This window comes from Anopheles coustani (assembly GCF_943734705.1).
Source record: "Anopheles coustani chromosome X unlocalized genomic scaffold, idAnoCousDA_361_x.2 X_unloc_15, whole genome shotgun sequence".
NCBI classification, from domain to species: domain Eukaryota; kingdom Metazoa; phylum Arthropoda; class Insecta; order Diptera; family Culicidae; genus Anopheles; species Anopheles coustani.
In genome coordinates, this window is record NW_026525104.1 from 440646 (window position 1) to 452500 (window position 11855).

Here is an 11855-nt window from a genome sequence, read left to right on the forward strand (position 1 = left end):
TTGATGTGGTAACTTTTTAGTGTAGTTCTGACATCCCAATTTTGGGACTTAGCCGATTTTTCATGTATTTCCATATGACCCTTAGGGTCCCTTTCTTCATACAAGCTTGCCTAGGGCGATCGGTCAAAACTTTTCTTACTATTCGATTGGTCTTCGCACTTTCACCCTAGGCAGTTTGCCTAGGTGTAGCTTCTTGATGAGGCCAAAACCCAAAATAAGGGGGTTCGGCCGACCCAAAAACCTACCCTGTCTAAACTACACTAACCAGATTTTTCAGGGTCCTCAGCGCCATACAACTTTGCCTAGGTCACTTGTTCTATTGACTTAGGCCATCTGACTTGGTCCGTGTTTCTTCCTAGGGTTCACCTAGGTACTTTGCCTTGCTTGGTGTGGTAACTTTTTAGTGTAGTTCTGACATCCTCATTTTGGGACTTAGCCGATTTTTCGTAAAATACCATATGACCCATATGGGTCCTTTCCTTCATATAAGTTTGCCTTGCTTGGTATGGTAACATTTGAGTGTAGTTCTGACATCATCATTTTGGGACTTAGCCGATTTTTCGTAAAATACCATATGACCCATATGGGTCCTTTGCTTCATATAAGTTTGCCTTGCTTGGTGTGGTAACATTTGAGTGTAGTTCTGACATCCCCATTTTGGGACTTAGCCGATTTTTCAATCAATACCATATGACCCATATGGGTCCTTTGCTTCATATAAGTTTGCCTTGCTTGGTGTGGTAACATTTGAGTGTAGTTCTGACATCCCCATTTTGGGACTTAGCCGATTTTTCAATCAATACCATATGACCCATCAGGGTCCTTTGCTTCATATAAGTTTGCCTTGCTTGGTGTGGTAACATTTGAGTGTAGTTCTGACATCCCCATTTTGGGACTTAGCCGATTTTTCGTAAAATACCATATGACCCATCAGGGTCCTTTGCTTCATATAAGTTTGCCTTGCTTGGTGTGGTAACATTTGAGTGTAGTTCTGACATCCCCATTTTGGGACTTAGCCGATTTTTCGTAAAATACCATTTGACCCATCAGGGTCTTTTGCTTCATATAAGTTTGCCTTGCTTGGTGTGGTAACATATGAGTGTAGTTCAGACATCCCCATTTTGGGACTTAGCCGATTTTTCGTAAAATACCATATGACCCATCAGGGTCCTTTGCTTCATATAAGTTTGCCTTGCTTGGTGTTGTAACCTTTGAGTGTAGTTCTGACATCCCCATTTTGGGACTTAGCCGATTTTTCGTAAAATACCATATGACCCATCAGGGTCCTTTCCTTCATATAAGTTTGCCTTGCTTGGTGTGGTAACATTTGAGTGTAGTTCTGACATCCCCATTTTGGGACTTAGCCGATTTTTCGTAAAATACCATTTGACCCATCAGGGTCCTTTCCTTCATATAAGTTTGCCTTGCTTGGTGTGGTAACCTTTTAGTGTAGTTCTGACATCATCATTTTGGGACTTAGCCGATTTTTCGTAAAATACCATATGACCCATCAGGGTCCTTTCCTTCATATAAGTTTGCCTTGCTTGGTGTGGTAACATTTGAGTGTAGTTCTGACATCCCCATTTTGGGACTTAGCCGATTTTTCGTAAAATACCATATGACCCATCAGGGTCCTTTCCTTCATATAAGTTTGCCTTGCTTGGTGTGGTAACATTTGAGTGTAGTTCTGACATCCCCATTTTGGGACTTAGCCGATTTTTCGTAAAATACCATATGACCCATCAGGGTCCTTTCCTTCATATAAGTTTGCCTTGCTTGGTGTGGTAACATTTGAGTGTAGTTCTGACATCCCCATTTTGGGACTTAGCCGATTTTTCGTAAAATACCATATGACCCATCAGGGTCCTTTGCTTCATATAAGTTTGCCTTGCTTGGTGTGGTAACATTTGAGTGTAGTTCTGACATCCCCATTTTGGGACTTAGCCGATTTTTCGATCCATACCATATGACCCATCAGGGTCCTTTGCTTCATATAAGTTTGCCTTGCTTGGTGTGGTAACATTTGAGTGTAGTTCTGACATCCCCATTTTGGGACTTAGCCGATTTTTCGTAAAATACCATATGACCCATCAGGGTCCTTTGCTTCATATAAGTTTGCCTTGCTTGGTGTGGTAACATTTGAGTGTAGTTCTGACATCCCCATTTTGGGACTTAGCCGATTTTTCGTAAAATACCATATGACCCATCAGGGTCCTTTGCTTCATATAAGTTTGCCTTGCTTGGTGTGGTAACATTTGAGTGTAGTTCTGACATCCCCATTTTGGGACTTAGCCGATTTTTCGATCCATACCATATGACCCATCAGGGTCCTTTCCTTCATATAAGTTTGCCTTGCTTGGTGTGGTAACATTTGAGTGTAGTTCTGACATCCCCATTTTGGGACTTAGCCGATTTTTCGATCAATACCATATGACCCATCAGGGTCCTTTGCTTCATATAAGTTTGCCTTGCTTGATGTGGTAACACATGAGTGTAGTTCTGACATCCCCATTTTGGGACTTAGCCGATTTTTCGATCCATCCCATATGACCCATCAGGGTCCTTTTTCTTCATATAAGTTTCCCAAGACTTAGTGCTTTTTTCCTTTGGACACCAATATCACCCTTGCGGGTATCTTTGATCTTCTCACTTTGTATTGGCCGAATGTAGGTCTTGCCATGCCAAACATATAATTGTTCTACACCAAGTCTCTATCTCGTACCGCCAGCTCGGTACATTCGATTAACCTGCCCTTAAGGCACCCGGGACTTAGCCATTTTTTCACATTTTTCATGATTTTGAGGCAACTTTTCTCGACTTTGTCACCTTATATCACCAAGATCCTTTCCCTTTAGCGCTTCACTCTGTTCGTATGATATTTAGCGCTGACTATCACCTTTCTGTCGCTGAGCTCAACTTCTTATTCGGTGCCATAGAGCCAGAGATATTTGGTGTATGCTGTTATAAGGGAAGTTTGTCACTTTTTCAAAGGCCCACTTTGGGACGCCCATATCTCACCTTCAGGTATCTTCGATCTTCTTGTCGTCTATGGACGAAACTTAGGCCTTGTCTTGGCCAACTTATAAATGTTCTACGGCCAAGCCGTATCTCTTACCGCCAGCCCGGTATTCATGGACTTAGTTGGATTTTCGCCTCTCGTGGTAACAATTTCAGACTTTGACTCACAATAACACCCAAACGGTCACATGCTAGCGCTTTGCTTGGAAGGAATTATAGTTAGCGCTACCTTTTCTCTTTCCATCGATACCTTGTTCGTTCCATTCCATGCCATACAGCCGAAGTTATGATGTTTCCCGTTTTCCATATCATGTGGAGCTTATGCTCTGGGAAAACCATCTAACACCTGTACCACCCTTTTAGGTACCACCGATCTCGAGACTATGTTCGGGCCAAATATAGGTTATAACATGCCCAACTTATAATTGTTCTACACCAAGTCTCTATCTCTTACCGCCTGCTCGGTATTTTACTCGTAAGTCCAAATTTCACAACTTGTACTTTTTGGCCCAATGTACTCGAGTTTCAATTTTGGTAACATTTTTCGACTTTGACGCTTAATAACTTCCAAATCATGCTAGTTAGCGCTTTGCTTTCTTCTAGTCGTATCTAGCGCTGGGTGTTACCTTTCCAAAACATATCCTAGCTTAACAATCCATGCCATACAGCCGGAGCTATACGGTGCACAAGTCAAATCCATTTTAGCCATGTTTCATTTTTGCCAATTTTTGACCACTCGTATCACCCTTCCAGAGTGGTCCGATCTTCTCGCTGTCTATGGACGACTTTTAGGTCTCGTAGAGGCAAACTTATAAGTATTCTACGTCAACCCGCTATCTCTTACCGCTTGCTCGGTATTCTTGGTCTTGTGTGATTTTTGGCCATTTTGGTATTATTTTTCCACTTTGTCGCTTAATAACTCAGTTTTGCTCAACACTTAGCGCTTCGGTTGTTTGGGATTATAGTTAGCGCTCGGTTCGACCTTTCCAACACTGATCTTAGCTTGTCGATCCGTTCCATACAGCCTGAGTTATTCGCGATACCGTGTTTCAACCCATTTCTCAAGTCTCGTTTTGGTCCAACTTTGAACCAGCCATATCACCCTGATGGGTACCTCCGATCTTCTCGCTCTATATTGGCCAAAGTTAGGTCTTGTGGTAACGTACTTATGATTGTTCTACGCCGTGTTCGTAGCTCTTATCGTTCGCCCGCTATTTTCGATCATAAGGTGAATTTTCGCCTCTAAACCACCATTTTTCACCTTTGCCCTCTAATATGACCGACTTGCTCAACACCTAGCGCTTCGCTTGGTAGGACACATAGCTAGCGCTCGTCAAGACCTTTCCAACGCATATCCAAGCTTTCCGATCCGAGCCATACAGCCTGAGCTATAGGCGATACCGTTTTTCCCATTTTCTTGGTCACATGCACTTTAGGGTACCCCTTTTTGCCTTTGACCCTTAATACCTCCTCCGGGTCACTAGTAGGCGCTCAGCTTGGTAGGAAACATAGCTAGAGCAGGCCTTCACCTTTCCAAAACTGCCTCAAGTGTACCGATCCGACATCTAGAACCAAAGTTATGGTCATTCCTATCATGCTCTACTTTCATGGTCAACCTCCACCAAGCACGCCTAGGTTGGACCAACTTTCACCAACTCATCTCGAACCCCAAATTTGCTTCGACCTACTAGGTTTCCCTAGTAAAGTGGTCAAAACATCCATTACAACACGACTGGTCTTTCTGGTGGTCGACCTAGGCGACTTTGTTCGACGACCACCACCCCATGGAACTAAAAGACGTCCCTTGATACGGACCACCGATACATTTTCCGGCCTGTCTAAACTACACTCATCGAAATTTTTTTGGGTCCCCACCGTCATACAAGTTTGCCTAGGTCAAGTTTTTCTTCCGGATCGGCCGCGGACCTCACTTTTCATTATCTAGGGAGGCCATAGGGCCCCAAAAGGGGTTTTTTAAAATTTTCGACACTTTCGACTTTGGTCGGATTTTTTCCGATTTTGGTCCGACCTAGGGACTTGGTGGTCCAAGGAGCCTCGGGACCAAACTTTTTTCTCAGGGGTCCCTACCTCCATACAACTTTGCCTAGGTCAATTTTTTGTTCCAAATCGACCGCGGATTTCACTTTTCAATATCTGGGGCTCGTGTAGAGTCCGAATATGAGGTTTTCTCATTTTTCGACATTTTCGACTTTTTTCGACTTTTTTCGGGTTTTTCGACCTAGGGGTCCGCCGAACAAATTTTGGGTCAAAAATTTTTATTGAACTAGTCGAAAGTACGCAAAAAGATAAGACTTTTTGCCGAAGACACCATGCCCCGGAACCGACTCCTTCCCCTTCAAAATTGGGGACAAACGTGATTTTTGAAACTTTTCCTTAGGGAGCCCAAGACTTAGAAAATTTTCAAATTCTCGATTTTTCGATTGCGAGCTAGCGCTTTGCGGTCTTCGGCAATGTTGTAGATCTCGACGAGATAAGACTTTTTGGTCAAGGGACATTTTGCCCTCCGACCCCTCCTTCCCCCCGCAAATCGCCCCCCAAAGTGCAATTTTTGCATTTTCACCTCTTTGCACGCACTGTTCGGCCCAAATGGCCACTTTCTATGGGTCTGAGCGCTTTGCGGTCTTCGGCAAACTTTTAGAGCGTACCAAGCCCTAATTATAATTCTTCTACACCACCTTCGTACCTCTTCATCCCTGGCCGCTATTCGCGTACCAAGGTAATTTTTGTTCATTTTGTCAACATTTTTCATCTTTGACTGCTTATATCGGCCTTGCCATGAACCGATAGCGCTTCGCTGTGTTCTAACGTAAGTTAGTACTGCTCAATACCTTTCCAAATCATGTCTTAGATTGTCATTTGCTTGCATACAGCCGGAGCTATGAGCGATACCGTAAAAAGTACCGAAACTTGGAAAAATCCTTTGATCGCCCATATCCCCCCTTTGGGGGCCAGATATCGAAAAAAGTTCTGATTCAAAAAGTTGCGCATTAACGTGTTCTAGTTATGCCTAGAACATTTCACTTCGCTAGCTGGCCTGCAACTTAGCCGTAATTGGGATTTTAGGGTGTTCTTGGAGGGCCCATTTCCTGCGACTTGGTATCTTTTGGGCCCAATGTTTCTCTAATATCTCCACGAGTTTTCCAGATAGCCTTTTCAAACTTTCAGGGTGCCTAGAACACCTCAAGACCTTTCCAACGCTATGCCGCTTGCCTCGCTCGGACATCTACAGCCAAAGTTATTCGAGGTACACGGTACCTTACCCTGTTTTCTCAGTACTTGGTCGAAAATTTCGATCAGCCATATGACCGACTTGGACAACCCTGAGCGGGTTGGCCCCATATAACTAAACTTTCGTCTCGTGTAGGCAAACTTATAAATGTTCCACGTCAACTCGCTATCTCGTACCGCCTTGACGGTATACTTGGTCCAAGGGCCATTTCCAGCGACTTGGTCGCAATTTCGCTCTAAGTTTCGCTAATACCTTCGTCCGTGGACATGGTGATTTTTTGTTCGTATTTTTCCTTGATAGTCCCACTCAAGACTATTCCATACCAGAGCCAAGCGTCCCGCTAAGTGCCATACAGCCTGAGCAGTAATTCATGAAAGGTACCTCTACCAGTTTTTGCCATACTTGGGTACAAACTTTGGATCGCCCATATCTCCACTTTGGAGGCCAGCCAGCACCTTGGCCTCATATACTTTTTTGTTGGTCATACCATGCACCAAATATAATTGTTCTACGCCAACTTGCTATCTCTTCTCCAACTTGCCGTTATTCTTGGTCCAAGTCCCATTTCATTCGTTTTTGGACCCATTTTGCTATATGTTTCACTAATAGCTTCGGCCATGGACAAGCTGATTTTCTATTTGTATTTTTCCTTGATAGTCCCACTCAAGACCATTCCAAAACACACCGCAGCTTGTCGCTCGGTGGCAAACTGACCGAGTTATAATTCATGAAAGGTACCTCAACTTGGTACACCACGTGGTCGGCCCAAACCATAAACCGACCAAACGACCGACTTGGAGCACCCTGACCGGGTTGGCCCCATATAATGAAAGTTGCGTCTCTACACGCCCAACTTATGAATATTCTACGCCAAGTCGCTATCTCTTACCGGTAAGCCGGTATTCACCTTCCAAGGGGGATTTTGGTCAAGTGCCATTTCCTGCGACTTGGTCCCCGAATACGACCATCATCACCTAATATCTCCGTGGTCTTTCAACTCAGCCTCATGAAACTTTCAGGGTAGATAGGTCTCCCCGAGACCTTTCCAACGGTGAGCCGTTTGCCTCGCTCGGCCATATACAGCCGAAGTTATTCATGGTACTTGGTACCTTACCCTGTTTTTTCCATACTTGTTCGTACTTGGGTACAAACTTTGGATCGCCCATATCTCCACTTTGGAGGCCAGCCAGCACCTTGGCCCCATATACTTTTTTGTTGGTCATGCCATGCACCAAATATAATTGTTCTACGCAAGCTTGCTATCTCTTCTCCAACTTGCGGTTATTTTTGACTCAAGTCCCATTTCCATAGTTTTTGGTACCAATTTGCTCTATGTTTCGCTAATAGCTTCGCCCAAGGACTTTGTGATTTTTTGTTCGCATTTTTCCTAAATAGTCCCACTCAAGACTATTCCAAATCACTTCTTAGCTTGTCGCTCAGTGCCATACAGCCAGAGTTTTAATTCATGAAAGGTACATCACCTTGGTACACCACGTGGTCGGTCCAAACCATCAACCAACCATATGACCGACTTCGAGTCGAGCTAGCGGCTAGGCTCAATATAATGAAATGCGTGTCTTGATGCGGGCTACTGACGGTCTGAACAATGTAGCTCGCTAGCTCGTCTCTAAACTTGTGTTTTGGTCGAATATTGGGTGTTCATGTACCACTTCGGGTAACATGGACTTTGGTGCAACTTTACCACTTGTGCACTTAATAACTTCCCGGTCATTCAAGTCTTTGCCTTCATACTTTCAGGGTAGTTAGGTCTCGTCGAGACCTTTCCATACATATGCCAAACTCATCGATCGGACATCTATAGCCCGAGTTATTCGCGGTACACCGTACCTTACCCTGTTTTTTCCTCAATTTAGTACAAACCTTGGAACACCCATATCGCCCCTTTAGAGACTAGCTGGCACGTTGGCCTCATATAATGATAAGTGCACCTCAACTAGGGCTACTGACGGTCAGAACATTTCAACTTGCTAGCTCGGGCCCACACTTGTGTTTTTCTCGAATATATGGTTCAAGTGTGCCACTTTGGGCACTTTTGGACATTTTGTCCCCACACAACTTTCTTGCCTTGGTAGATAGGGTCTTGTGATCTTGGGCAAAAAGATGCACCAAGATAAAGTCTAACTTTCGTTCTTGTACCGCAAAGCGCTATCTCAAACACCCGAGGAGATAGAAAGTGATTATGTTCGGTATATCGGTCTTCCATGGCCTACTATGGTAAACCCCTGCAGGTATGCAACCGAAGGTGCTTGGTACATGTATTTGGTGCAATATCGGTGCAAAGTAGGTGTTTCCTTGATCGGGCTATAACTTTCTTGGTTGATGTTGGATTGCTTTGCGGTCTTCGGGGGATAGTTAGGGAACATGTTGGCCAACATTTCCTTATTCCTCAGCCTGGCCGTACCTCTTACCGTCTAGGCGGTATACATGCTCTAAGTTGGAACTTGTGTTCCTTTGGGTAACTTCTCTGACTTTGACGCTTAATAACTTTGGTTCATATGCAGTCTAAGCTCTGCAACTCTCAGGAAAGCTAGTACTACTCATTTCCTTTCCATATCAGTCTTTGGCTTGTCGATCCGATGTCTACAGCCTTACTTATTCACGTTCCCTGTGAAGGTAGGTTTTTGCCCATTTTCCAGTTCATGTGGTAACATTCCCAGACTTTGCCGGCTTTCTCTTCATGTGGTAACTTGCTTGCTCATGTGGTAACTTGGAAGTGTATTTCTGACAGACCCAATCTGGGACTTAGCCGATTTTTCTCTTCATATTATATGGATCCTGGACATAGCCGATTTTTCTCTTCATATCATATGGATCCATCACTAGGCCATCTTGCTTGCTTGTGTGGTAACTTGGAAGTGTATTTCTGACAGACCCAATCTGGGACTTAGCCGATTTTTCTCTTCATATTATATGGATCCTGGACTTAGCCGATTTTTCTCTTCATATCATATGGATCCATCACTAGGCCATCTTGCTTGCTTGTGTGGTAACTTGGAAGTGTATTTCTGACAGACCCAATCTGGGACTTAGCCGATTTTTCTCTTCATATCATATGGATCCATCACTAGGCCATCTTGCTTGCTTGTGTGGTAACTTGGAAGTGTATTTCTGACAGACCCAATCTGGGACTTAGCCGATTTTTCTCTTCATATTATATGGATCCTGGACTTAGCCGATTTTTCTCTTCATATCATATGGATCCATCACTAGGCCATCTTGCTTGCTTGTGTGGTAACTTGGAAGTGTATTTCTGACAGACCCAATCTCGGACTTAGCCGATTTTTCTCTTCATATTATATGGATCCTGGACTTAGCCGATTTTTCTCTTCATATCATATGGATCCATCATTAGGCCATCTTGCTTGCTTGTGTGGTAACTTGATAGTGTATTTCCGACAGACCCAATCTCGGACTTAGCCGATTTTTCTCTTCATATTATATGGTTCCATCACTAGGCCATCTTGCTTGCTTGTGTGGTATCTTGAAAGTGTATGTCTGACAGACCCAATCTCGGACTTAGCCGATTTTTCTCTTCATATAATATGGATCCTGGACTTAGCCTGTTATTAGGTTATTATATATGGATCCTGGACTTAGCCGATTATTAGGTTATTATATATGGATCCTGGACTTAGCCGATTTTTCTCTTCATATAATATGGATCCGGGACTTAGCCGATTATTAGGTTATTATATATGGATCCTGGACTTAGCCGATATTTCTCTTCATATAATATGGATCCGGGACTTAGCCAATTTTTCTCTTCATATAATATGGATCCGGGACTTAGCCGATTTTTCTCTTCATATAATATGGATCCGGGACTTAGCCAATTTTTCTCTTCATGTGGTAACGTATGCCAATCGCTCACAAGTCATGGGATAAGGGTACTTGTGTTCTTCCATCTTCTAAGTCCCGCACGGGGACATCGTGATCGCCCCAAGTCCGGAATAGCGCCAAGTCAAGCCCCACGGTGGCCGTGCAGGACCTGTTAGCGGCGGCCCCACTGACAGCACTAATCCGGACTTAGAAATTATATCTTTCTAATCGAACACCACACACGCAACACCACCATACCACCATCTCCTTGCAAGTACCTAAGTACCCGCAACTCCATGGTGAAGGCAATGTCACTCCATCACCAACCTCTTTGCATTGCAAGCACTTGCGTACCTACAACACTCCGAAGAAGGCAACGGCGCGCGATGCTCGACTCCACACACCTCACCACACCACACCACCGATGGCCAGCCAGCCAGCCAGCCCAGCTAAGGGCTAACCCACCAACCAACCACCAATGGCCTAGGCCAGCCGGATCCCACCTTCAAGTCCAAGCACAGCCAAGTGCAAGTACCGCCAAGTGTTCACCAACCAACCATCACACCAGGTCAGCCGGCCAGTACCCACCTTCAAGTGCCATTACCCTCGGGTGCAAGCCCAATCAAGTGTTAACCAACCAACCCGGCCAAGGCAGCCAACAGGCCGGCACCCTACAGCACCGACCCGCCATCACCACCATTGACCATGCAAGTGGCCTCGGACAACAGGTGACACCCGAAGTACATCCGAAGAACGTATATCAAGTGTTTGCTCACCAAGTCCTCAACCAACCCCAAGTACCCGGAGGTACCCAGAGTGTTGGATCCGCCAACCCGTCCCGGCACTCCAAGTCCTTGCGAACCCAAAGTGTTTGCCCGGTAGGGCCATTGTATCACAACGCTTGCGACCATGCAAGTGGCCTCGAACAAGGTGACAGGGGTATCTTCACCAAGTTCTCAACCAACCCCAAGTACCCGGAGGTACCCAGAGTGTTGGGTCCGCCAACCACTACCAGCACTCCAAGTCCTCGCGAACATAAAGTGTTTGCCCGGTAGGGCCATTAGACCACAACGCTTGCTAACCATGCAAGTGGTCTCGGACAACAGGTGACACCCGAAGTACATCCGGAGAGTGTACAACAAGTGTTTGTTCACCAAGTCCTCAACCAACCCCAAGTACCCGGAGGTACCCAGAGTGTTGGGTCCGCCAACCACTACCAGCACTCTAAGTCCTCGCGAACCCAAAGTGTTTGCCCGGTAGGGCCATTAGACCACAACGCTTGCTAACCATGCAAGTGGTCTCGGACAACAGGCGATACCCGAAGTACATCCGAAGAGTGTATATCAAGTGTTTGTTCACCAAGTCCTCAACCAACCCCAAGTACCCGGAGGTACCCAGAGTGTTGGATCCGCAAACCCGTCCCGGCACTCCAAGTCCTTGCGAACCCAAAGTGTTTGCCCGGTAGGGCCATTGTATCACAACGCTTGCTACCATGCAAGTGGCCTCGGACAACAGGTGACACCCGAAGTACATCCGGAGAGTGTACAACAAGTGTTTGTTCACCAAGTCCTCAACCAACCCCAAGTACCCGGAGGTACCCAGAGTGTTGGATCCGCCAACCCGTCCCGGCACTCCAAGTTCCTTGCGAACCCAAAGTGTTTGCCCGGTAGGGCCATTGAATCACAACGCTTGCTAACCATGCAAGTGGTCTCGGACAACAGGTGACACCCGAAGTACATCCGGAGAG